We start from the raw sequence: 25,206 nt of genomic DNA on the forward strand, positions 1-25,206 counted from the left end.
ACACATGCAAAAGCGAGTCAACTGGCAAGTGAATATTCAACCCTTCATTGTTAACTCATTCATTGCCAGACGATGTGAAAATAGGTGTCCACTCCAGTGCCAGTTTTTTTTGTCATTGTCACTCAAATTGCAGGACTCGCGGAATATTGAGTACTACATTCACATTCAATCTGAAGCCATTGTTTTGATTCTCGAGCAACGCAAGACATCCTGGCGTGATGTCACAAACAAGGGGGCGGGACCTTCAGAAACTCGCCATTTCTGATGTCATTTTGAAGTAGTTTTGGGACACTTTAAGTCATTTTTACTGGTGTTTTGCATTTGACTAAAAATATCAGCCTGCGTGTTTTGGGTATTTTAGATGCTATAAAAACGTTTTTCTGATGTCGGTTAGGAAACTAAAATATTGTGTCGTTATCCTTTAATAATAATAGATGTTATTTATAAGTGCCTTTCAATGCTTTCAAGGACACTTTACAATCACAAAACAAGCACATTAATAAAACCACAGTTCCATATGTCTCCATAATATCGGTTACTCTACTGTTGTGATCTCACGTTAGCATAGCGACAACAGAGATGCTAATGTTGCATCCAAATTAATCTGAGGCTATTTGGCTATCCAATGGCTTCCCATTGAATAAAAGTGGTTTGTGGCTGTCACGATCTGGTTGGCGACCAACGGGTGGCGCTGTCGGCCCCACCTGCACCTGCACAGGTGTTGGTCGTTCCAAACAGTGGCAGTTAAAAGGACTCCCGGCACGGCCATTCCGTGTCGGGTCATTGAATGTGTTTGCGTCACTCTGTCACGGTTTGCGAGGCGGTGATGGTTGTAGATCCCAAATAAGCAGGCAGGAAGGAGCAGCAGGTTGTATTTGATAAATTGTATTAAAATAAAGTCAGCAGGAACAAAATCTAACACATCAAAGTCATCCGGACAGAAAAGTACAAAGTATCAAAGAACACCATGAGTAAAAAATCTGTCAAGATGAAACAAACCTGACAGGGTGAAGCAAACACATTCAATGACCCGACACGGAATGGCCGTGCCGGGAGTCCTTTTCACTGCCAATGATTGGAACGACCAACACCTGTGCAGGTGCAGGTGGGGCCGACAGCACCACCCGTTGGTCACCAACCCGATCGTGATAGTGGCATATAGATTTATGACTAACCCTTTTCTATCTTATGTATCTGTTATATTTCTACCACGTTTCAGACACGTTTTGGTTTGAGATGTTTGCCGAATACAAATATGCGGTCATTGATGTGCTTCCCCGCACTGTGAGCATTGATCCGCATCGGACTCTCAAGTGCGCACATTCTTGTGTATTTATTTTCCTTTCTGCGCATGTGTATGTTTTAGTTAGCGTGGCTATTGATCTGCGGAGTTTACCGCTAGTGTTTATTCTGCGTGCATGTGTTCAGTAATCCCTCCCCGCCTCTTCTCTGGTGTCCCTCTCGGTCAATTTGTCTCGGTTAGAAACAAACGGTGCTGTTAAACGGCAACCCTGGTCACCGCGCATCCAATGACGGATTGGTAAAACGTACACTTGACAATTGAGTGCTTAAGTCTGGTTTCCGCATGGGCAAACCTTCCATTTAGACGGACGAGTGTACAAGAATGAATATGAACTCATTTACTGCCAGACGTGCAAAAATGTGTCCACTCCGGTGCCAGGGTTTTTGTCATTGTTACTCGAATTCCAGGACCCACAGAATATTGAGTTTTGGGACTACATAAACATTCGATGCAGCGTTAGAAACCTTATGTTCTCTTCTTCCATCAGAAAGAGAGAGTTTACTCATAAATTATATGGGTCTGGAGTTATATGAGCTTGAAATGAGGGCGGCTGTCCAAAATACAATGCAATACATACAGTAAAGTCTCGTGATATCGATATTCAAGGGAGTCCGAAAAAATATTGATATAACCGGGACTATCGATATATCCGACCCTGTTTGCATGTAATTTTCTCAGTGCGTGCATAGAAATAGTATCGATATAACCGGGACTATCGATATATCCGATAACGATATAACGAGACTTTACTGTATTTGTTTATATAGCGCTTTAACAACAGCTGAAGCTGGAACAAAGCGCTAACATGGAAAAATAATAATGGAAATAATGGGAAATAATGCCCATTGTGTAAAGGGAAAACATTGCCAGAAGCCATGGCCAGCACTTTATCGGCACCCAAATAAGAAAAAAACTAAACCCGAACAAATTCAGGAATGGCGCTCTACGTCACATTTTCAATTCCCGAATAAATTGGTGAATGGCAGTGAATGGGTTAATTTTTGTCACAGGAAAGTATGATGTAATATTGCAGAAAGGCAGTTGGGATTTTAGTAACACTGCATTACAAGAACACCATTGGAGCTTTTATGGAAATAAGTAAAAATGTTATAGGAAAATGTGGTAATAGAACCGTCAGAAAATTTATAAGCTTATTCGAGTAGATATGTTTTATTAAATTTTTATTCTTTCTTTTTTTTAACAAGAATAACTTGCAGGCAGATAAGGTCCTAAAACAAGGAATGCCCATTTTTTTATCATTTGACTATAAATAGACCATTTTACTCATGCAAAAGTGAGACAGCAAGTGAATATTCAACCCTTCATCATTAACTTATTCATTGCCAGACGATGTGCAAAAATGTGTCCACTCCAGTGCCAGGGTTTTTGTCATTTTCACTCCAATTACAGGACCCACAGATTATTGAGTTTTAGGCCTACATGAACGTTCCATTCGGCATAAGAAACCTTAGACTCTATTTTCTCATCAGAGAAAAAAAGTTAATTACTAAGTTATATGAGTCTGGAGTTATATGAGCTTGAAATGGGGGCGGCATAAATGCTGCTCCTCATGGAAGGGAAAAATGACCAGCGCTTTATTGGCACCCCCCGCAAGAAAAAATACATAAAAAAATAAAACAGAGGGTGTAAGGTGAAATGTGTGTATCTCAAAAAAAAAATTCCCATAGGAAACCATTAAAATGGCGATAATCCGTTCCCGGGTTTCCATAAAATATACTTTTCAACTAAATAAGCCTATATATATATATATATATATATATATATATATATATAAATTCCTGTCTTCATAACTTTAACACAGTGTAACTTCATTGTGATTTGTAATATTTTTCAATCAATATATTTCTTTTTTTCTTTTATACTTGCAGTTACCTTTGATGATGGGATGTGACTCTACGGCAGAGCAAACCAGGAAAATATAGATTCCAGCGGAATCCATAAAACAAGTCTCCTATTCGCTAACATTGATCAGGTAAGTGAGAGGAAACCCAACACCGCTCTGAAATGTCGCTCGCGAGCCAACATCAACTCCACATGCGATATTTTCAAACTTATTGCTGTCTATATGATGTCCTTGGTGACCATGTCTGATAATTATTATTATCATTATTATTTGGTATTTACATTGTGTTCATAATTAGATTAGAATTAACATGTTTGGTTGCGCTTGCACTCTGAATATTGTGCTTTCCTAAAAATTAAAATGATTTTGAACAATTGCTTTATTTTACACTTGTATGACCTTGGAAGCAGAATAATCCCGTTATGACATTATTGGGGGAGGGGCAATAATTCTTCAAAATGTTCCTTCTTGCCTTTAGCGCGAGATGAGCGCAGATTTATCTAATGCTCCGGAGGGAGGGAGGGTGGTTAGCGGAATGGGAATCTTTATACCAGAGTAGACTGTGATGTGTAAGGAAATAGAAAAGATGTTGAAGTATGAGTAATTTTTAACTCATTCACTGCCGTTCCCGAATGTTTTTGGGAATTGAAAAGCATGACATGGACTGCCATTCGTTCGGGTTTTCGTTTTTCTTGCGAGGGATTGCCGATAAAGCGCTGGTCAGACCTCTGAGGCGCCAGCATTTGGCTTTTATACAGCTACCCCCATTTTAAACTCTGATCACTGCAGAACCATATAATGTAGGAATTAACCCTTTTTTGATGAAAGAACAGAGTAAGGTTTCTTATGCTGCATTGAATATTTACGTAGTCCGAAAACTCAATATTGTGTGGGTCCTGCAATTTGAGTGAAAATGACAAAAGCCCTGGCAATGGAGTGCACACATTATTTTGCACATCGTCCGGCAGTGAATGAGTTAATCTCCTAAAAAACAATAGTCACTTTAGTCTTGTCAAATGACAATTTTTTTTTCCTCCAGTTGTGCAATATAACACTTATTTTCTTGCTAAACATTTAAATTGCAATATATATTATGACTATCTTCATATTCCACTTTTCTTTTTATCTTGTGAATTGTTTACGATTTGCGACTTTAATCGCCCCATGGCTCTCCAAATCTTTTTCCCCGTCTTATGCGACGCCTCTTTCTCGCGCTGTTTTTTTTTCTTCCTATGCCTCCGTGTGGCCCTCGTGGCCTTTCAAACTTCCTTTGAACGCATCGCGTTTCATTTAAAATGCTACACTCACCTGATTTGACTGCAGCAAAGTCTCGCTGAGCACGTTTCTTTCATGCAATCGTCTCTATGTGCCGAAAGGATGTCGGCTTTTCAGTGTGTGTGTGTGTGTGTGTGTGTGTGTGTGTGTGTGTGTGTGTGTGTGTGTGTGCGTGCGTGTGTGTGTGTGTGTGTGTGCGTGCCAAATGTCTCACACACGATGTCCCCACAATTTCGCAAAAACGTGTTTGTGTGTTTTGACTATTTGTCAGAGATATTCGGTCGGACACTGTGAACAAAGGCTCGAACACAGGAAGATTGTCTTTTACTGCCGGCAGGAGATACAGCCATTCATGACCGACGCCCAACATCTACAGCCCTCTCCCAAGCTATTTATTGAGAGTATATGCAAATTTAAGTGATACATGAGTAAAACATAGTCTTCTTGATTTGAATACCAAGCACCAACAACTATAAAACAACACGACATAGACATTTTAATAGGTTGTCCTTTCCATGAACTGATAGATTTGCTAATGACCTCTTCCTGTCAAGGAGTTTACCAAGTCGTAAATTAGTCCAAGACCAGATCTCCTACATGAAGATGACTGTTTAACAGGCTGTGTCTGTTCACCTCAGATTGACTCCAGATTTTCTATGCTTCCATTGCGGGCCTTCTAAGCATGCGCATTTATTCTGTCTATTCTCTATCACTATTCCAGGCTTAAGTAGGACAATACATTTGCTTCATAATCACAGTTGAGTTTCCATGGTGAGGCTGGGCTAGGATAAGATCCTGAGCTACTTTCGAGAGACTCTACAGTTTTTTTTTTGCATAGGCACGATTACGCAGAGGATTCATTCGATGCATAGAACAATCACGAAAAGCAAAACAAAAACCACATTAGAAAAGTCCCCATAAATATGTTATGCCACCTTTAATTTTTATGTATTTTTTTTTTTTTTTTTGCGGCGGTTTAGCTCCTGTGTACATTTCTATTCTGTGTGTGTGTGTGTGTGTGTGTGTGTGTGTGTGTGTGTGTGTGTGTGTGTGTGTGTGTGTGTGTGTGTGTGTGTGTGTGTGTGTGTGTGTGTGTGTGTGTGTATAAGAGTAAATCTCAACATGATTACACAGACTGGACCCCGAAGGAGGACTCTTATCTGCAGTTCCCTCTGTTAGAGATCATCTCACGTGCCGGGGATTACACCTTGCAGTATCACCGCTGCGTTTTCAGATGCTGATAAAGTCTTGGGCAGCTCTTGCTCTCATGTGAATCACCGATCAATAACTGCAGTTAGATGGACTAGCAGGCGACATGTGTGAGGTTTAGGCAATTGGCAATAAGGATGTTGTATGCCGTTATTTGACGTCAAATGTAAGCGCGTTCTCAAAGTTTGACAGGTCAAAATTTGAGTGATACTTTAAGCCATAAAAATTCGACTTAAATAGCTCGAAGTGAAGAGAGTAACATGGGCAGTAGCATCGGTTATCGGTGAAAAGGTTTCTTCAGCCGTCATCTGTACTTCTTTGAGGGTTTTCGGATGTTTCGTTCCTCATCCGAAAAGCTTCGTCAGCTAACTAAAATTGTGTCAGATGTTTCGCTCCTCATCCGCAAAGCTTCATCAGCGAACTAAAATTGTGCTGGTAGATCTGGCCCGATATGCAGTATCTCCCTAATGTCTAGAGGTGACTCTGCCAGACATCTGCATTGATCGGTCCCTCCTCTAAGGTTGGGGGAAGAAGAGCACTATTCCCTGAAGCTAATATGATTATTATCCTGTCTGATGATGTTCTATGAGTGGCCCTTATTGCCCCATTCACTCTGGTATCAATCAAGGAATAGTCCTGTGCTCCCCCAAACCTTAGAGCAGGGACCTATCAATGCAGAGGTCTGGCACAGTCACCTCTAGACATTTGGGATATACTGTATATTGGGCCAGAGCTCCCAGCACAATTTTAGTTCGCTGATGAAGCTTTTCGGATGAGGAGCGAAACATCCGACACCTTCAAAGAAGTACAAATAACGGCCGAAGAAACCTTTTCATTGTACCTTCTGAAACTCTGCGTCTCTGAGGTCATTTTGAAGTAGTTTTGGGACACTAACTCATTTTTATTGGTGTTTTGCATTTGACTATAAATAGCAGCCTGTGTGTTTTGGGTATTTTAGATGCTATAAAACGTTTTTCTGCTGTCAGTTGGGAAACAAAAAAAATGGTGTCGGTTGTCCTTTAAGCATATTGTTATGCTGTGGACGTAGTCACTGGACAATGTGACCCCACGTGTGTTTTTGTGGCCCGCACAATAACTGCCACGTTTGGTTAATCCCTCCAACAATGGGCCTCCCCCAAGTTGCCAGTTCTTCGGCTCACAGATAGTAAAGCCTGGGAGGGGGCGTAAAACTAGCCATGGAAGTCACCCAGGCAGGACTCGAGAGACCCGACTTGGATTGCCTCCACGTATTATCTGCGCAAAGCGGGGGATGGGGGAGACGGAGGAGGTTGCAAGGACGCGCTGCTCGGCATGAGGGGGACGAGATAATGGAAGCGGAGGGAAACAGATGGGAGCGAAGGAGAGAGGCTGACATGTAGTTATGGCAGCTAAACGCAGTATTCCTGTGTGGCTTGTCAAGCGGCGGCAAACCAAAGCAACACACGTCGCCGTATGTCGGACCCTTTGATGCCGTAAATCCCCACCCGCCCGCCGGAAACGTTCAAATGTCCTTTGGCTGCGAGCGAGATTGAATTGGACTTTTGTGGCAGGAAGTCGACACGTAAAGGTCGCTTGAACAATACAGACTGGTGGCAAATACGGGACAATAAACTTTTTTTTGGATTAAATTATTGATAAAATAGAAGCTGTTTACTCAAAAGCTGCCGATTTAATTTCACTGTAAAATATCAATGAAATGTATTATTTATTATTGAAATACAGTAAAGTCTCGTTATATCGATACTCTCGGGAGTCGGAAAAAATATCGATATAACCAGACTATCGATATATCCGATCCTGCGGCATGTAAATTTTCTCCTTGCGTTCATAGAAATAGTATCGTAATAAGCAGTACTATCGATATAACCAATATTGATATAACAGACTTTACTGTATATGTTACTGTTGCTGCTGTTCCCCTCCAGACCTGTAGGTGGTGGTACTGTTACCAACTACCACATTTAACTCATTCGCTGCCATTCACAAATTTATTCGGGAATTGAAAATATGACGTCGAGCGCCATTCCTGAATGTGTTCGGGTTTTGTTTTTTTCTTGCGAAGGGAGAAATAAAAATATAAAGCGCTGGTTAGACCTCTAACAGAAACAGTCAGAAAATGTCTTTGTATTTACTGCAATGCTTTTATTGTAAAATTGGCAATTTAATCATGTTTAATCGCAACATATCCATTTTAAGATCATAACCCGAAAGTTGTAAATTGCAAATTCATGGCCACACTGGTATGACGATTTTCATGTCATTTTTTAAAAGCTTTTTCTTTGTCACATGACAAAACATGCATGCAATTGGCAACATGCTTTCAACATTTAGCTTGTCGTGGACGTGCACATTCCACCATGAATTACTCTGTGTCTTTGTGTTGTCATATTAGCTGCTGTGTTACTTCCGGGTAGAGTGAAAGCTGGCACGAATGGCTGCCGCTGCTCACCCGCACAAAAAAAAAGTTCTTGTCCGTGACTGTAAAGTGTCCTTGAGAGTTTTGAAAGGCGCTTAGAAATTAAATGTATTATTTTTATTTTTATTTGTTATTTGTTATTCAGTTTTGTTTGTTTTTTTTTTTTTACTTCAAGATGGCACCGTGAGAGTGGCTGCCTTTCCAGCAGCTCCTATATTTTGTTTTCTACTTCTTTCTTTCCTTTCCTCTTCCTTTCATAACTTCGCTGCTGTGTTACTTCCGGGTAGAGTGAACGCTGGCGCGAATGGCTGCCGCTGCTCACCTGCACAAAAAAGTTATTGTCCCATCATTGTCAAGTGTCCTTGAGAGTTTTGAAAGGTGCTTTGAAATTTTATTATTATTATTATTATTATTTAACAATGTTTTTTTCCTTCCACGAGGGTGTCCACATTTGTATTTTGCAGTATTACTATAATAACGCAACTGCCTTCCTACAGTATTACACCATCTTTTCCTGTGACAAAAATTAACTAATTCATTGCCATTCACAAATTTATTCGGGAATTGAAAATATGACAGAGCGCCATTCCCAAATTTGTTCCTTGTATGGGTGCCGATACAGTGCTGGCCATGGCCTCTGTCAAAGCATTTACCTTTTTTCCATGTTAGCGCTTTATTCCAGCTTCAACTGTTGTTAAAGCGCTATATAAACCAATATGTATGTATTGCGTTATATTTTGGACAGCCTCCCTCATTTCTAGCTCATATAACTCCAGACGCGTATAATTTAGGAATTAACTCTTTTTTTTTCCTGATAAAAGTCTTAGGTTTCGTACACATTGAATGTTGATGTAGTCCTAATACTTAATATTCTGTGGCTACTGCAATTTGAGTGAAAATGACAAAAACCCTGGCACTCCAGTGTACGCATTTTTTGCACATTTGGCAGTGAATGAGTTAAAGAAGAGAGAATCAAAAGGCCTTTTGGGATTTTTGTTTTGGCATAAGAACTTTGGCAAAGTATGCCATTTTTGTGCCAACGTCAAGGTGTGAAAGCTTCTCATTATACAAAGTTTGTGCTTCATTGCCTTCATTAAACCCATGTTGTAATGCTTCGTGTATACACAGCGAGCGACTTCGCTTTTATATTTCCCTAATGTCCTCACTAACATGGACAAAAGAAGTGAAAAAAAAACATATTTAAAGTTCACATTTTTAGCTTCAGGCAGGGTGCTTGACAGGATTGATGATTTATATTCTTTTGGAAACGCCAATCTTGAGATTAATCACCTTTCTCGTACGCTGCTCCGGCGTCCAGGCCACTGATTGTAATTCCCAACGTTAATTAGAAAAATGTCACGTCCTAAAGGTAAGGGACACATTCCTCTAATGGGTTTTGTTCTCCTGCAATCTGGCCGTGGCTTGAACTGACAGCGTAAAGCATATTGTCACATATTTTGCCATGGGGTCATGATGGAATAAACGGTCATCTGTAAACGTTGACCTTTACTAGTTTGATGAAATGACATGACATCATGTCCCGACTCGGTTGGGGAGTCCAACATTCTCCAAATTTCCATTTTATTATTTATACATTAAAAAAAAAACAAACAAAAGCAGCGGCCCTGTGTGAGAGTGGTTAGCTTGTCTGCCTCACGGTGTCGAAGTGCGAGGTTGCATTGCGCTTCTAGCTGGGAAGTTATTCCAAACACACAAGCCGCAAGCATGCTTGTCACCTTAGTTCATCTGGTGGCACTTTTTTTATTGACTGCCGCAAAATGACTTCACTTCTCGGCAACACACGGCAAAAGAACCACAGATGATTTTTTTTTTTTTTTTATTGAATTAAATATTTATCTATCTAGCTCAGGGGTGTCAAAGTCATTTTTATTATCATTAGAATGTTTAAATCCCTTCAAATATTACATATAGAGCACACAGCAAATTAATGAATAACTTGTTTTCAAATCTGAAGTCAAGAATAATGACTTTTAATGTGGTTGACATCCAAAAATATGAAATTTTGGCTCAGATTTTAGCAATCATCATGGTTTGATTTGCTTTCGCGGGCCGAAAAAAATGATGTGGCGGGCCGGATTTGGCCCGTGGGCCTTGACTTTGACACCTGTGATCTAGCTGTTTAGCTGGCTAACTACCTGGCTATCTACCCATCTAGCTGGTTAACTAGCTGGCTATCTATCTAATTTACAACAGATTATTTTATTACATACAGTGGCGTTTTAGGTGGTTCAATCACCTGACATGTTTCGGCGTGTGTTTCCACCTTCATCAGATAATGAGGAGACAGTATGAACTTCACGCAACTAGCTAGCTATCTAGCTACCCAGCTATCTGGCTATCCAGCTATCTTTCTATCCAACCACCTAGCTATCTGGTTACCTAGCTATCTGGCTATCTCGCTGCCTTGTTTTCTGGCTATCTCGCTACCTAGCTATCTTGCTACAGTGAGACCTCAACTTACGAACTTAATTGGTTCCCAGACAGAGTGTGTAAGGCGAAAAGTGTGTATCTCAAAAAAAAGTCCCATAGGAAACCATTAAAATGGGAATAATCCGTTCCCAGGTTTCCATAAAATATACTTTTCAACTAAATAAGCCTTAAAACTACACACAACATACCTTATTCTATGTATAATAAATGTGCTATTGTATTGTAATGAAAGAAATGCTCTGCATTGTATCATAAAGTCACTTTATTTACATTTGTGATGGTCATTTATGGCTTGATGGAATGGTGTTGAAGGTCAAAGGGAATTGCTGTTTGGAAAGAGAGGCACATTACATGAAGACTGTAATTAAAGAAATAAACTGTGCTGTAAAATAAAGTTTTATTTACTTTTTTGATGGTCGTTGATGGCTTATGGAAGGAGAGTCACCTTCCATCAGGACTGTTGGTAACTTAACCTCTGGTGCTGTTCGGTCGTGTGCTTCCGCCGAAGATCACTCCGCCAGCCGTGGTGGGTGTGTATTATGAAAATAGTGCTTATTATAAGGTTTAATTTTCAGAAATTAAAAAAATAATTTTTGACGTTTGTAAGATAAGGTGTTTGTAAGTTGAGGTCTCACTGTATCTAGCTATCTGACTATCTGACTATCTAGCTCATTTATTATTATTTAGGTATTTAGTTTTATTAATAAGATTATTATTTTCAGTCTCAAATGTATTAAATTAATTACAAAAGACAAAAATATTTTTTTGGGGTAAAATGTAGTTTTAGTTCAATCCTTTTTTTCAAATTTTTATTTTATTTCATGCCCAATTTTTATGTATTTATTATTTTGACTTGGCATCTGCCATTCTCCAAAAAGCTGAGAGGACCTCCAACCCACGTGTGTGGTCAGACGTGCTTGAGCAATTTTCACACTTCGCTAGATATGACATCATCAAGCGCGATTGACACTGTAGCCCAAAGTTATGCCATCTGCCACACAAACACACACAATCTACCTCACACTCATTGTTAGCGAAATGTGCAAAAGTCAATCTCAGTTCAAGTTTACTTGTAAGCATTTTATTCTGTCGACTGTACAAATAATGAGCAGGATTTTTTTTTTATCCAATGAAATTCTCTGTTTACCCTGCGCAAACAACGATAATTAGTAGCAGAGTCAAAGAGCGCGTGTCAACAGATCCGAACATTAAGCGCCGTACATCATGTTTGTACACACGCCGCACGGGCGGCAAAAGCTCGTCATGAGTGTGTTTTACTCCAACCCTCACAAAGTGCGCAAGTTCACCGCTTACAAAATACAGTGAGACCTCAACTTACAAACACCTTGTCTTACAAAAGTCAAATTCCTGTAAATTAAACCTTATAATAAGCACTATTTTCATAATACACACCCACCACGGCTGGCGGAGTGATCTTCGGCGGAAGCACACGACCGAACAGCACCAGAGGTTAAGTTACCAACAGTCCTTATGGAAGGTATCCGTAAGCCATCAACGACCATCAAAAAGGTAAATAAAACTTTATTTTACAGCACAGTTCATTTCTTTAATTACAGTCCTCATGTAATGCGCCTCTCTTTCCAAACAGCAATTCCCTTTGACCTTCAACACCATTCCATCAAGCCATTAATGACCATCACAAATGTAAATAAAGTGACTATGATACAATGCATTGTATTTCTTTCATTACAATACAATAGCACATTTATTATACATAGAATAAGGTATGTTGTGTGTAGTTTAAGGCTTATTTAGTTGAAAAGTATGTTTTATGGAAACCCGGGAACGGATTATTCCCATTTTAATGGTTTCCTATGGGATATTTTTTTTTGATACACACTTTTCGCCTTACACACTCTGTCTGGGAACCAATTAAGTTCGTAAGTTGAGGTCTCACTGTAGCTTATTTCCCCCCCTCCTCCGAGGAAATATCTTCGAAAGCGCCACGCATGTCTACACCAGTGTCAAAGATAACCAATGGTAAATGAGCTCCAGTCGGCGGGGGAAATAAGTGTATATCTGGTGCGGCCGCGCATGCATTTTTCATGTATCCACTCGCTTGTCATTCATCAATACGCATCGGTACGGTTGCCCCCCGCACCCTTATGCCCGGTGCTCACAGCTGTTGCGACATATCCATCTTGTCATTTCTTTCTTCTTTTGAGGAGCCACCGGGGGTGGAGGGGTGTCATTTCCCCGACGACCGACGCTCTATGGGGTGTTTGTGACTGCTACAGTTATGCATGGCCGCTGTCCCCTTGGTCCCAGGCATAAATCATCATTAGAGATGGCAGTTTGCGCGCTTGGGTGTGTGTGCGCCAAATCTTTCAGACAGTGAGTCCCCACTATGTCAAAAAACGTGTTTGTGTGCCAAATCTTTCACACAGTGAGTCCCTACAATGTTGAAAAAAAATTGTATGTGTGTGCGTGCATGCGTATGTGTGCCAAATCTTTCACACGTGGGTCCCCACAATGTTGAAAAAAACGTTTGTTTGTGTGTGCTAAATCTTTCACATAGAGTCCCCATAATGGCGACAAATGTGGTGTGTGTGTGAGCATGCGTGTCTTTGCCGAATTTTTCACACAGTGAGTTCCCACAATGTTTAAAAACATGTCTGTGTCAAATTTTTCACACAGTGAGTCCCCATAATGTCGAAAAATGTGTGTGTGTGTGTGTGCCAAATCTTTCACACAGTGAGTCCCTACAATGTTGAAAAACGTGTGTGTGTGTGTGTGCCAAATCTTTCACACCGTGAGTCCCACAATGTTGATAAAAACGTTTTTTTTTGGTGTGTGCCAAATCTTTCACATCGTCAGTCCCCAGAATGTCAAAAAACGTGGTGTGTGTGTGTGTGTGCCGAATCTTTCACACATTGAGTCCCCACAATGTTGAAAAACCTGTCTGTGCGCGTACGCCAAATGCCTCACACAGTAAGTCTCCACAATGTTAAAAAAGTATATGGGTGTGTGTGCGTGTGTGTGCGTGCACGCGCCAAATGCCTCACACACCAAGTCCCCACAAGGTGGCAAAAACGTGTGTAGTGTGTATGTGTGTTTCCAGGCCAACTGTGGCAGCTGCCCATGCGCAACAGGCTGCTACTTTCTATCTGTAAACACACACATCACCGCAATGGGTGTTAGGGCCAGTTCATTGTGCCGTTTCTCTTACTACGGAATACAGAATTGGTGTTTGAGGGGCAAAAGGACCCTATTGGCCCAGAATATGAGCAGGCTATAAATGAACTTCAAGACTATTTCGGCGTTTGGGAGTGAAATTTTCCGCTCGGTGTCAGAAAGAATTGTGTCACTTAGGTTCTGGGGGGCTGCTTTCCTACACCCTGTGCAAGTTGCTTTGAAACCTTAAGATAATCAAGGGTTTGAAATGTGACAGGTTGTGTGTGTGGTGTCAGGTTGTGTGTGGGTGTGTGTTTTGTTTTCTCTTGTACAAAGGGTCCTTACATGCTTTTAACCTTTGACTGTCACAATGATATGTCAGGTTGACTGCCACTCAAACTGACATGGTTATAGTAACGATCCGAGCGGGGAAAAACTATCAAAACAAAACTGTGATACGATATCTATCTATCTATCTATCTATCTATCTATCTATCTATCTATCTATCTATCTATCTATCTATCTATCTATCTATCTATCTATCTATCTATCTATCTATCTATCTATCTATCTATCTATCTATCTATCTATCTATCTATCTATCTATCTATCTATCTATCTATCTATCTATCTATCTATCTATCTATCTATCTATCTATCTATCTATCTATCTATCTATCTATCTATCTATCTATCTATCTATCTATCTATCTATCTATCTATCTATCTATCTATCTATCTATCTATCTATCTATCTATCTATCTATCTATCTATCTATCTATCTATCTATCTATCTATCTATCTATCTATCTATCTATCTATCTATCTATCTATCTATCTATCTATCAGTTTTGTATTGTATTTATTTTTGGATGGTGCGAGGGCAGCTTAACCAGAATTTGTCGTGAGCCATAAACTGAAATAAATGAAGGTTTTAGCCAGGATGGAGAAAAAATACGCCTTGCCTTGTGTGTCTTCAAAGCTAGCAATAATTTAAAGCATCAGTCCCTCTGCAGCTCTGGATCCACATTGACCGGTCATCTTAAATCAAATCAGGCCTCTGTGTATACACTGTGTGTTTGTGTGTGTATACACACGTTCACTTGTCCACGCAGAGCCCCCTGGTCTACTCTGAATTATTGACAACTCCGAATAATTGATTGGTTCACCTTCAGGCCTATCGGACGACATCTTAGTGCTGCACGTGCAATCAGCGCATCTCTTCTATTGCCTCATTTCTTTTGCTGACGCCATTTTCCCGTTATGCCAACGAATCCATTTGTGCGACTTGCTCCATAGCGTCTTCCGATAGCTTCGCTTGGATAAATGTAAGCATGCTGTGTTTTGTTTTCTTCGTTATTTTGTCAAAGTGGCATAATCATCAATGATGAATCAATGATTCAGGATCAATACGGCGTGACTCTGCTTTTAAATGACATATGTTACTAATGAGGGGTTGCTGCCCTATTCGTTGCTCTGTTGATTTATGTGTTAGCGAAGAATCGAGGGACTGCTCGTCACTTTGATTGCATCTACAACGACGACATCCTTGGATGATAAATGTTTTAAGATGACGGTTTGACGTGAAATGTCTAATTTTGCTGAACCAAGGCCGATTGATGCCCGATGCAGTTAAAATCAGATTGTGAAATTAGGCATTACACTATGAATTAAGATGATATTAATGCAGTGATTTAAAGTGGTGCTCTCTGAGTCACTATACAAATTTACTTTGCTATCTTTCATAAGACGCCCAGAAACATGTGAGTGCTTTTTAGTTTTGTGGTGCGAGTCTGCTTCATTTGAGGCTTTAAAGGACAACCGACACCATTTTTTTGTTTCCTAACTGAAATCAGAACAACGTTTTATAGCAAAACACGGAGGCTGATATTTTTAGTCAAATGCAAAACACACAAAAAAAAGGACTTAAAGTGTCCCAAAACTACTTCAAAATGACCCCGGAAATGCTGAGTTTCAGAAGGTCCCGCCCCCTTGTACGTGACGTCACGCCAGTACGTCTTGCCTTGCTCTAGAATTAAAACAATGGCTTTAGATTCCGAGAAAATGCTTTCTTGTTACTCATCTAGTTATGAATATGATTCAAATAGTTCTGAAGAGGAAAGCATAAATGTTTGCAATCGTTTAAAGAACTCTTTCCGTATCAATTCGATCCGTCTGGACTCCAATGTAGCGTCCCAGAAAATGCACAAGATGGCCTCCATGCTCCGTTGGAAATGGGCTGATTTGTCTGCTGGGAATTTGAGTCAACTAGTATCAAATAGTAGTCTTGGTGCAACACACAACAATTCACCATCGCGTTATTTCTGTGTTTTCCTTCTAATTTCGCCATCAACACGAAGTTTTCAGACCAAAGTACCCAAAATGCATTGTGTGTCGCTTTCTCGGTCAGGGGCGTTCCTTCAGTGACGTCACGTCAGGCATCGTCACCAACTCGAAAACAAGACTTCCTGAATATTCAGCGCCAGTCTTAAAACGTAAAATATAGCTACATGCTGTGGAATCCTTGTAAAATACGCTCAGTAGAAGTCATTTGAAGCAATTTTACAAATTATGGACACAACTTGTCCGGAGACGTCGGTTATCCTTTAATTCTGTTGCAATAGTATTTGACAACATTTGTACTCCTGATTTTGTCAACTTTTTTTCTGTATTTTTTTTTGCCTCCCTTGAGCTGTGACATCCAAATTCTGGTATGTGGCATCATAAAGATATTATTCAAATATCTCCTCCATCTTGTTTAGCTGTCGACCTTCCCAATGACTAAGTATGCAGTCGTGGCCAGCTATTGCGCTGAGAGTGAGGTCCATTCCAATCAATAACACCATTCCACAGGCGGGGAACAACCGTGACATATGACCCCCTGGCCCCTTCACCGGCACGCCGCCGAGATGGCGTCCCGTCGTTACTTTGACAGGCCCGGAGATGAGTTGAGGATGAATGGGTGGCAGGATGAATGAATGGGCGGATGAAGGTAATGGAAGGAGGGGAACGCAGCAGATGCTTCAACCGGATCACTGTCAGACGACAGACAGAGTGCGATCCCAAAAAAAGCCACAACAGTCTGAGCAAGAACCCGTATTATTTGGAATGATGAAAGTGTGCCTTGTATTCCAGAAAATATGCTAACTAACCAACTGAACAACCAACGAGCGAGAGCGAACAAGCTAATGAGCTAACGCGCGAGCGAACTAACGAACTAACTAGCTAAATTATCGCAGAGAAAGCACCAACAAGGGATCATTCCTCAAGATGGTGAAAGAAGGCTTAAGTTCCTCATCAAGTGTTTAATGCTGTGGAAACCGGCCACTCCATTCCATCAAGCCATCGACCATCACAAAGGTAAATAAAACAACTTTATTACACAGTATAGTTTATTTCTTTAATTATAATACCATAGCACATTTATTATACATAAAATAAGGTATATTTTGTGTAGTTTAAAGGCTTAGAAAATAAGAAAGTTTTATTGTATTTTTTATTTATTTTTATTATTATTATTGGTTTATGGGGACCTGGGAACGGATTATTCTCATTTTAATGGTTTCCTATGGGAAATTAATTTTTGGGATACACATTTTTCACCTTACATACTCTTTCTTGGAACCAATTAAGTTCGTAAGCCAAGGTATCACTGTATGTTATAGTTCGACTATAGTTCGACTCTCCTGGTCTTTATTTGCTCACACTTAGGGTTTCGCGACTCTTATAGTTGATATTCTGGACAGGTAGCGGTCTTGATTTAGCGGCGCGTATTATGTTTGCGTTCCTGGTTACGCTACAGGTGTTCAAATCGCTTTTATTGCCGGTATCATTTTATACATTTGCGCTTGAGATATCAAAACTCCCTAGGCTCCGTCTGAAGCTCCACGCTCCGATTCTACATTATCAGAGCGACCGTGTTGACGCGTGTCGCCGCGCAAACGCACATAGCGCGGGACCGTGCGAGACAGCAGGAGTCAAGGGGTAGTCTAATCCTCTCCTGTGCACACTTCATTATCGCGCTCGCACGGCAATCCCAGCGAGGCTTCGGCCTAGTAATCCAAAGGAGAAAGAGAGAGATTTTTCTCGGCCGCTATCTTTGATCAGACTTCACTCAAAAGACGGTTGTGTTCTCAGCCTGGAAGAAAGAAATGCTTGGGAAAGTTCTTGTTAAAAAAACAAAACTGACAAAATAGAACATACAGTAAAGTCTCGTTATATCGATATCGGATATATCGATAGTCCCGGTTATATCGATACTATTTCTATGCACGCACGGAGAAAATTACATGCAAACAGGGTCGGATATATCGATAGTCCCGGTTATATCCATATTTTTTCCGACTCCCAAGAATATCGATATAACGAGACTTTACTGTATTTTGTTTCCAATATTGTACCATCTTTTCTGGTGTATAAGGCGCACCAATATACAGTGACCCCTTGGCTTACGAACTTTTCGGTTTACGGACGCTACATTTATGAAAATTTTACCTTGGCATATGAACTATTTTTCGTGATACGCACGGAGCTGCCACAATGAGTTATGTTTCGTTCGCGAACGAGCCCGTTCTAACAACAAAATGGCAGCCGACTGCATTTATTTATCTATTCCCCGCCCCCAGTCTTCGGTTAAAGCCACGTGATTGGTCAAGAACGCAGCAGTGGGGGATGGGGTTACAGACAGAGACAGAGTGAGGCCGTTCTCCAAAAAACAAAATGGCGTCTTCGGTTAAAGCCACGTGATTGGTCAAGAACCCAGCAGTGGGGTGGGGTGGGGGGGTTAAACATTAAAGAGACAGGCAGACAGAGAGAGAGTGAGAAAACACACACACACACACGAAAGGAAGATGACAGTTTTAAACAAAAAAACAGAAGTGAAAAATAAAAGAAAAAAACATAAAAAAGGTTAGAAAATTGATAGAAAATAGTGACATTTACACTCGTTTCAACTTTGAAAATTCAAAAGCAGAGTGTAGACTGGAAGGTTAAAATATCCCATCAATCAGGCTCCACAAATAGCCCGCACAAGTCATCTGTACACTTGATGCAAAAAGCTATCAACCCAGCTGAACAGATCACAATTGATGAAGAACTAGATACAATTATCACGGAGAAAGCACCTACAATGGATCATTCCTCAAGATGGTGAAAGAAGAAGGTTACGTTCCTCATCAAGTGTTTAATGCTGAGGAAACCGGACACTCCAGTCCATCAAGCCATTAACGACCATCACAAAGGTAAATAAAATGACTTTATTGTGCTGTACAGTTTATTTCTTTAATCATAATACTATAGCACATTTATTATACATAGAACTAGCTAACAAACTAGCTAATGAATTAGCTAACGGACTAGCTAACGAACTAGCTAACAAAGTAGCTAACCAACAAACTAACTAGCCAGCTAACTAACCTACTAATTAGCCAAATAATTAGCTAACTAACCAGATAACAAACGAACCAGTTAACAAACAGCTAACCAATCAACTGACCAACCAACTAAGTATATACAGTTTATTTCTTTAATTATAACACCATAGCACATTTATTATACATAAAATAAGCTATAATTTGTGAAGTTTTAAGGCTGAGAAAATTAGAAAGTAGAAAATTATGTTTTATGGGGACCTGGAAACACATTATTCTCATTTTAATGGTTTCCTATGGGAAATAATTTTTTGGGATACACACTTTTCGCCTGACACCCTCTGTCTTGGAACCAATTAAGTTCGTAAGCCAAGGTCCCACTGTATAATAATAATACATTTGACTTCTAAGTGCCGACGTCTAAAACTCTCAAGGTAACTTTACAGTCACAGAATAAGTACAGTAAAGTCTGGTTATATCGATATCGGATATATCGATAGTCCCGGTTCTATCGATACTATTTCTATGCACGCAAGGAGAGAATTACATGCAAACAGGGTCGGATATATCGATAGTCCCGGTTATATCGATATTTTTTCGGACTCCCTTGAATATCGATATAACGAGACTTTACTGTATTTCTGTAGGTGAGCAGCGGCAGCCACACACGCCAAATATATTGTTTTTTATGACTAGCCAAACGCAGACAAAATTCATCTTTAAATAACTAAATATAAGAAAAAAGACATTCATTCATGTAATTTGTTTATTAAAAAAAATATGGATTTGATCTTAAATACAACATGGCATACATTTCTTGACGCTTATTTCTTGTTCCGAAAGAATGTGTATGTAATGCGTGTGCGTGCTCCCCCTAATTGGTTATTGACTGATGGTTCTGAGTGGCAGCCATGCTTTGTATTTGCAGACGACAGTGATGACTTCCTCTTTTTTTTTTCGAAGGGGGGGGTTCAGATCAATAACTGAGAGCCATATTTATTAAAACCTCCTCAAAGGAAATCAATGAACCGTTTTTTTTAAACCACCAGCACACTCACTGTTTTAAACAGGCTATTCAATACCCCATCACTTTTCAATTCATAGATTAGTAACGCTGCAAAATGGTCTTTCGTAATTGTCTTTTTGAGCATGGTGGGGGGAGGAAAAAAAATAAAAGACAAAAACGGTGAGCTTTCATTGATTCTTTCGTAGTAATAGAGTCTTGCACTCTGGTCACATTTACCTTTACCAAACTCCCATAATTCTCACACAAAACCCAGTTGACCGAGCATTGGACTCAAAACAAGATGGCCGATTCGTAAGTAATATGCTCTAATGCAGTTACTGGTGCCATTTAACCATTTGAAATGACCCAACTTTTTCACAACGAGAATAGTTCAGGATGATATCTTACATTTTGTCCTTTTACACCAAGGGTGTCAAAGTAATTTTTTTGCCGCGGGCCACATTGTAGTTATGGTTTCCTCTCGAGGGCCGTTATGAATTTGGGGAATGTTTAAATCCCTTCAAATATTACATATGGAGCACACAGCAAATTAATGAATAACTCGTTTTCAAATCTGAAGTCAAGAATAATGACTTATTGTGGTTGACATCCAAAAATATGACATTTTGGCTCAGATTTTAGCAATCATCATGGAATTTAACAAGTTTGATTTGCTTTCGCGGGCCGAAAAAAATGATGTGGTGGGCCGGATTTGGCCCGCGGGCCTTGACTTTGACACCTGTGTTTTACACCCTCGGTCTTTGCTTGTGTCATTTATGCGATGGCACAGTGAGCAGCGACGAACATCCGTCAACCGGGGATGTTCCAATTCAATCCCGTTCGCATCCAGACAGTGTTTTATACGCAGTAATAAGTTAGAATTGAGCTTCTGCGCCAAGTGAGCGCAACGAGCCTGGTGTGTGAACAGAAACAAATAAAGTTACGCCAGCCATTGCCATCTGTCTCCATCTATCTCCCACTTTTGCAGTAACCTGCTTATGTTACGTCGTGCGCCATTCCGGTGAAGTATGACCTGCCTCTCAGGCGCTGGGTGACTCTTAGAAAAAGAAGAAGAAGAAAAAAATACAGAATCTATTTTCCTTCCCCGGTGAGCAATCGAGCTCTTACGGAATAAGAAAAATAAATGAATAGTTTTCTATGGGAGCAGAAATATGCTACCTGCCTCATTAATAACAATCGCAGCGGTGCATATTGTAGCTTTATTTAGTTTTAGCGATTGACGGTGAAATTCCATGCAACTTCAGGGAATCGAAAGTCGTCTTTCGTCATTATTTTACACAATGTTGAATGCAGATTTTAATGTATGTGTGTATGCGCGTGTATGTATGTATATGTATATATATGTGTGTGTGTGTGTGTGTGTGTGTGTGTGTGTGTGTGTATATGTTTATATGTGTGTGTATACGTATATATATGTGTGTGTAAATGTGTATATGTGTGTGTGTATATATATATATATATATATATTTATATATATATATATATATGTGTGTGTGTATATATGTGTGTATATATGTTTGTATATGTCTGTATGTGTGTGTGTGTGTATGTGTATATATATATATATATGTATGTATGTGTGTGTATATGTATTTATGTGTGTGTATATGTATATATGTGTGTATATGTATATATATATATATATATATGTGTGTGTGTGTGTGTATATGTATATGTGTGTGTGTATATATATATGTGTGTGTGTGTGTTTATATATATATATATATATATGTATATGTATATGTATGTATATGTATATGTATGTATATGTATGTATGTATATCTATATATTGTCTGCCAGGCATTTGTTTCCCATAAGAAACCATTAAAAATGAGAATAATCCGTTACCAGGTCCCCATAAAACATAATTTTCTACTAAATGAGCCTTAAAACTATACAAAACATACCTTATTTTATGTATAATAAATGTGCTATTGTATTGTAATTAAAGAAATAAACTACTTTATAATAAAGTGGTTTTATTTACCTTTGTGATGGTTGTTGATGTAGTTGCCTCTTATAGATATACGAGTGAAGTTGTCGTGGTTTTCCGGCGATAATACCCTCACTCACACTGTCCCCTGCTAACTGCTTTTCGTTAATCCAAATCAGCAGAAGTTTTTCAACCTCTTCTATTGCCTGAGGCCATATATATATATATATATATATATATATATATATATACTGGAAAAACCTCAAGATTGGTCTTAACATCACAATTTTTTTGAATGCCAACAAAAGTCACCTCCTCTTGCATCTGCCGAGGTCATTCCTGAAAGAAGAAACGAAAAGAATCATAAAATAAGTTTTGCAAAATGACCTTTGGGCCCGCCGCCATCATCATAAATATACAAGAGCATCTGTTCCAGGGTTATACATGAAGACACGAGCAAACGCAAGGGCAGTGGCATCAAACACCCCCACCCCCACCACACACTCCCGCCCCGACACTGATGACACACCCGTCAGGTGATTTGCATATTCATCTGTGCTTATCGGTATTCAAGAATAGGAAAAATTGAACGTAATACCCCACCCCCACTCCCACTCAACTTCATGACCATATGGTGGACAGCACCCGGGGTGATCGTGAAGTCTGCTTAGTTTGTTTATGCGTCATGTTCAAGAACAATGAAGGAAAGTCACTTCATAAACGACTTTTTAAGTAGCCTTTGAGGATACTCATTTCAAACTCTTCATCACGCTTGTTTAAAGGACAACCGACGTCTCCGGACAAGTTGTGTCCATAATTTGTAAAGTGGCTTCAAATGACTTCTACTGAGCATATTTTACAAAGATTCCACCGCATATAGCTATATTTTACGTTTTAAGACTCGCGCTGAATATTCCGGAAGTCTTGTTTTTGAGTTGGTGACGAGTCCTCACCCTACGTCACTGAAGGAACACCCCTGACCGAAAAAAAAGACACATTGTAGCAGTCCTTCCATCACGTCAATGCATTTTGCTGTACTTTGTTCTGAAAACGTCGTGTAGGACCAAAAAGAGGCAGAAGAGAGCGACAAAGCTCCATGTAAGGAATTAATCAGCCTGTGGAAACGGGCTGATTAATTCCTCACAAGGCTTTGTCGTCATTTTCTGCCTAATCTTTTGCAATTTTCTGCCTTTTCTTTGACATTTCCCACCCCTGATGCCTCAAAATAGCTATTAGATATCTATTGGCTATCTGGCTGGCTGGCTGCCTAACGATTAGCTACAGTATATAGCTATTAGCTATCTATTGGCTATCTAGCTGGCTTGCTACTTAACTATTAGCTACAGTATATGGCTATCTAGCTAGCTAATTGTTAGCTATATATTGGCTATCTAGTTGACTGGCTGGCTATTTATTGGCTACATAGCCTGGTAGCTAAATATTAGCTACCTATTGGTTATCTAGATAACTGGCTGGGTATCTATTGGCTATATAACTATCTGGCTAGCTAGCTATTAGCAATCTATTGGCGATCTGGCTGGCTGGCTGGCTGCCTAACTATTAGCTACAGTGTATGGCTATCTAGCTAGCTGTTAGCTATCTATTGGCTATCGAGTTGACTGGCTGGCTATCTATTGGCTCTATAGCTATCTGTCTAGCTATTTTTTAGCTATCGGCTATCCAGCTGGCTGGCTGCCTAACTATTAGCTACAGTATATGGCTATCTAGCTAGGTGACTGGCTGGCTATCTATTGGCTATATAGCTATCTAGCTAGCTATTAGCTATCTATTGGCTATATAGCTAACTGGCTGGCTATCTATTGGCTATATATCTATCTAGCTAGTTATTAGCTATCTATTGGCTATTTAGCTGACTGACAGGCTATATAGATATCTATCAAGTTCGCTATCTACTAGCTAGTTAGTTTTCCATCTAGTTGAGTTACTTCCGGGTTGAGTGGACGCTGGCACATGTGACTGCCGCCGCTCAGCCATTGCAAAACTTCTGCTGTGACTGTAAAGTGATCTTGAGAGTTTTTAAAGGTGCTTCGAAATGAAATGTATTATAATTATTTAAGTCGACATCGTAGCAAATGTGAACATTTGAATTGGTGAAACGCGATGAAGCGCAGCTTCAAAGTACATTGCCTATTTTGTATCAGTCTCTTTTTTTCCTCAAGTAGGCCGTCTTTTGCCTGTAAGATACTTGAATACGCACACAAATTCCAATGGCCGCCTTCTCAAAGTGAACAAGGGGGAGATGAAAGCCAGTGCAAAGTGAGCAAAAAAAAGAGAGAGAGAAATAGAGCGAGAGACATTCCTTTGAGACATGTGCTTCTCAAACAGGTGTCGTTTACAAGTGTAGCTCCGTCTCGTCTACACCCCCCGCCCCCTCCCCGGTCTAAAACCCCCACTCTCTCGTTGCAGAGAGGGGAGGTCAACACAGGTTAAATTGCGTGAGATCACCGTGACAACGCATGCAAATTCGCCCACAATGTAGTCTGTCAATCTTTCCGCCTCGTACTTGAGCGTACGTCTCTCTCTGCTTGTTGCCAATTTTCCATCTTTTTATTTATTTATTGCTTTATTTTATTTTTTTTCCATGACTAAAAATTTTTCTTAAGCTGAGACACGCTTGCGTATGGGATGTAGGTGTTATTTGCATGTTTTCGGGACAATGGTTCTCTCTGTCCACTGGAAGCTTATTGCTTATGTCCTGTGTGGAGTTAGCATTTGCTCCCTGTGCCTGAGTGGGTTTTCTCCGGGTATTCTAGTTTCCTCCCACATTCCAAAAAACACTCATGGCACGATGAGGGATCACTCCAAATGGTCCAATGGTGTGAATGTGTGCACAGATAGTTATTCATCTCATTGTGCCCCGCGATTGGCTGGCGACTGGTTCAGGGTGTCCCCCGCCGACTCCTCGAACATACCTGGAATAGGTTTCAGCTGTCTTAAAATAGTGGGGCGGCCCAGTAGCCAAGGGGTTAGCATGCCGGCTTCACGGTGCAGGGTTTGTGCGTTCAAGTCATGGTCCGGCCTCCCTGTGTGGAGTTTGCATGTTCTTCCCTGTGCCTGCGTGGGTTTTCTCCGGGTATTCTAGTTTCCTCCCACATTCCAAAAAACACTCATGGCACGATGAGTGATCACTCCAAATGGTCCAATGGTGTGAATGTGTGCACAGATGGTTGTTCATCTCATTGTGCCCCGCGATTGGCTGG

General features: G+C 40.2%; 1 protein-coding gene across 1 annotated transcript in view; it reads left to right on the forward strand.

The window, feature by feature from the left end:
• dab1a (DAB adaptor protein 1a) overlaps positions 1–25,206 on the forward strand; it is a 214,407-nt gene that overhangs the window by 27,039 nt on the left and 162,162 nt on the right. Inside the window, exon 2 of the mRNA XM_088999991.1 lies at positions 3,193–3,296. The gene's annotated coding sequence lies outside the window, so the exon portion shown is untranslated. The remainder of the gene's footprint in view (positions 1–3,192; positions 3,297–25,206) is intronic.

This window comes from Hippocampus bargibanti, linkage group LG07 (genome assembly GCF_051943395.1).
Source record: "Hippocampus bargibanti isolate YZ-2025 linkage group LG07, ASM5194339v1, whole genome shotgun sequence".
NCBI lineage: Eukaryota > Metazoa > Chordata > Actinopteri > Syngnathiformes > Syngnathidae > Hippocampus > Hippocampus bargibanti.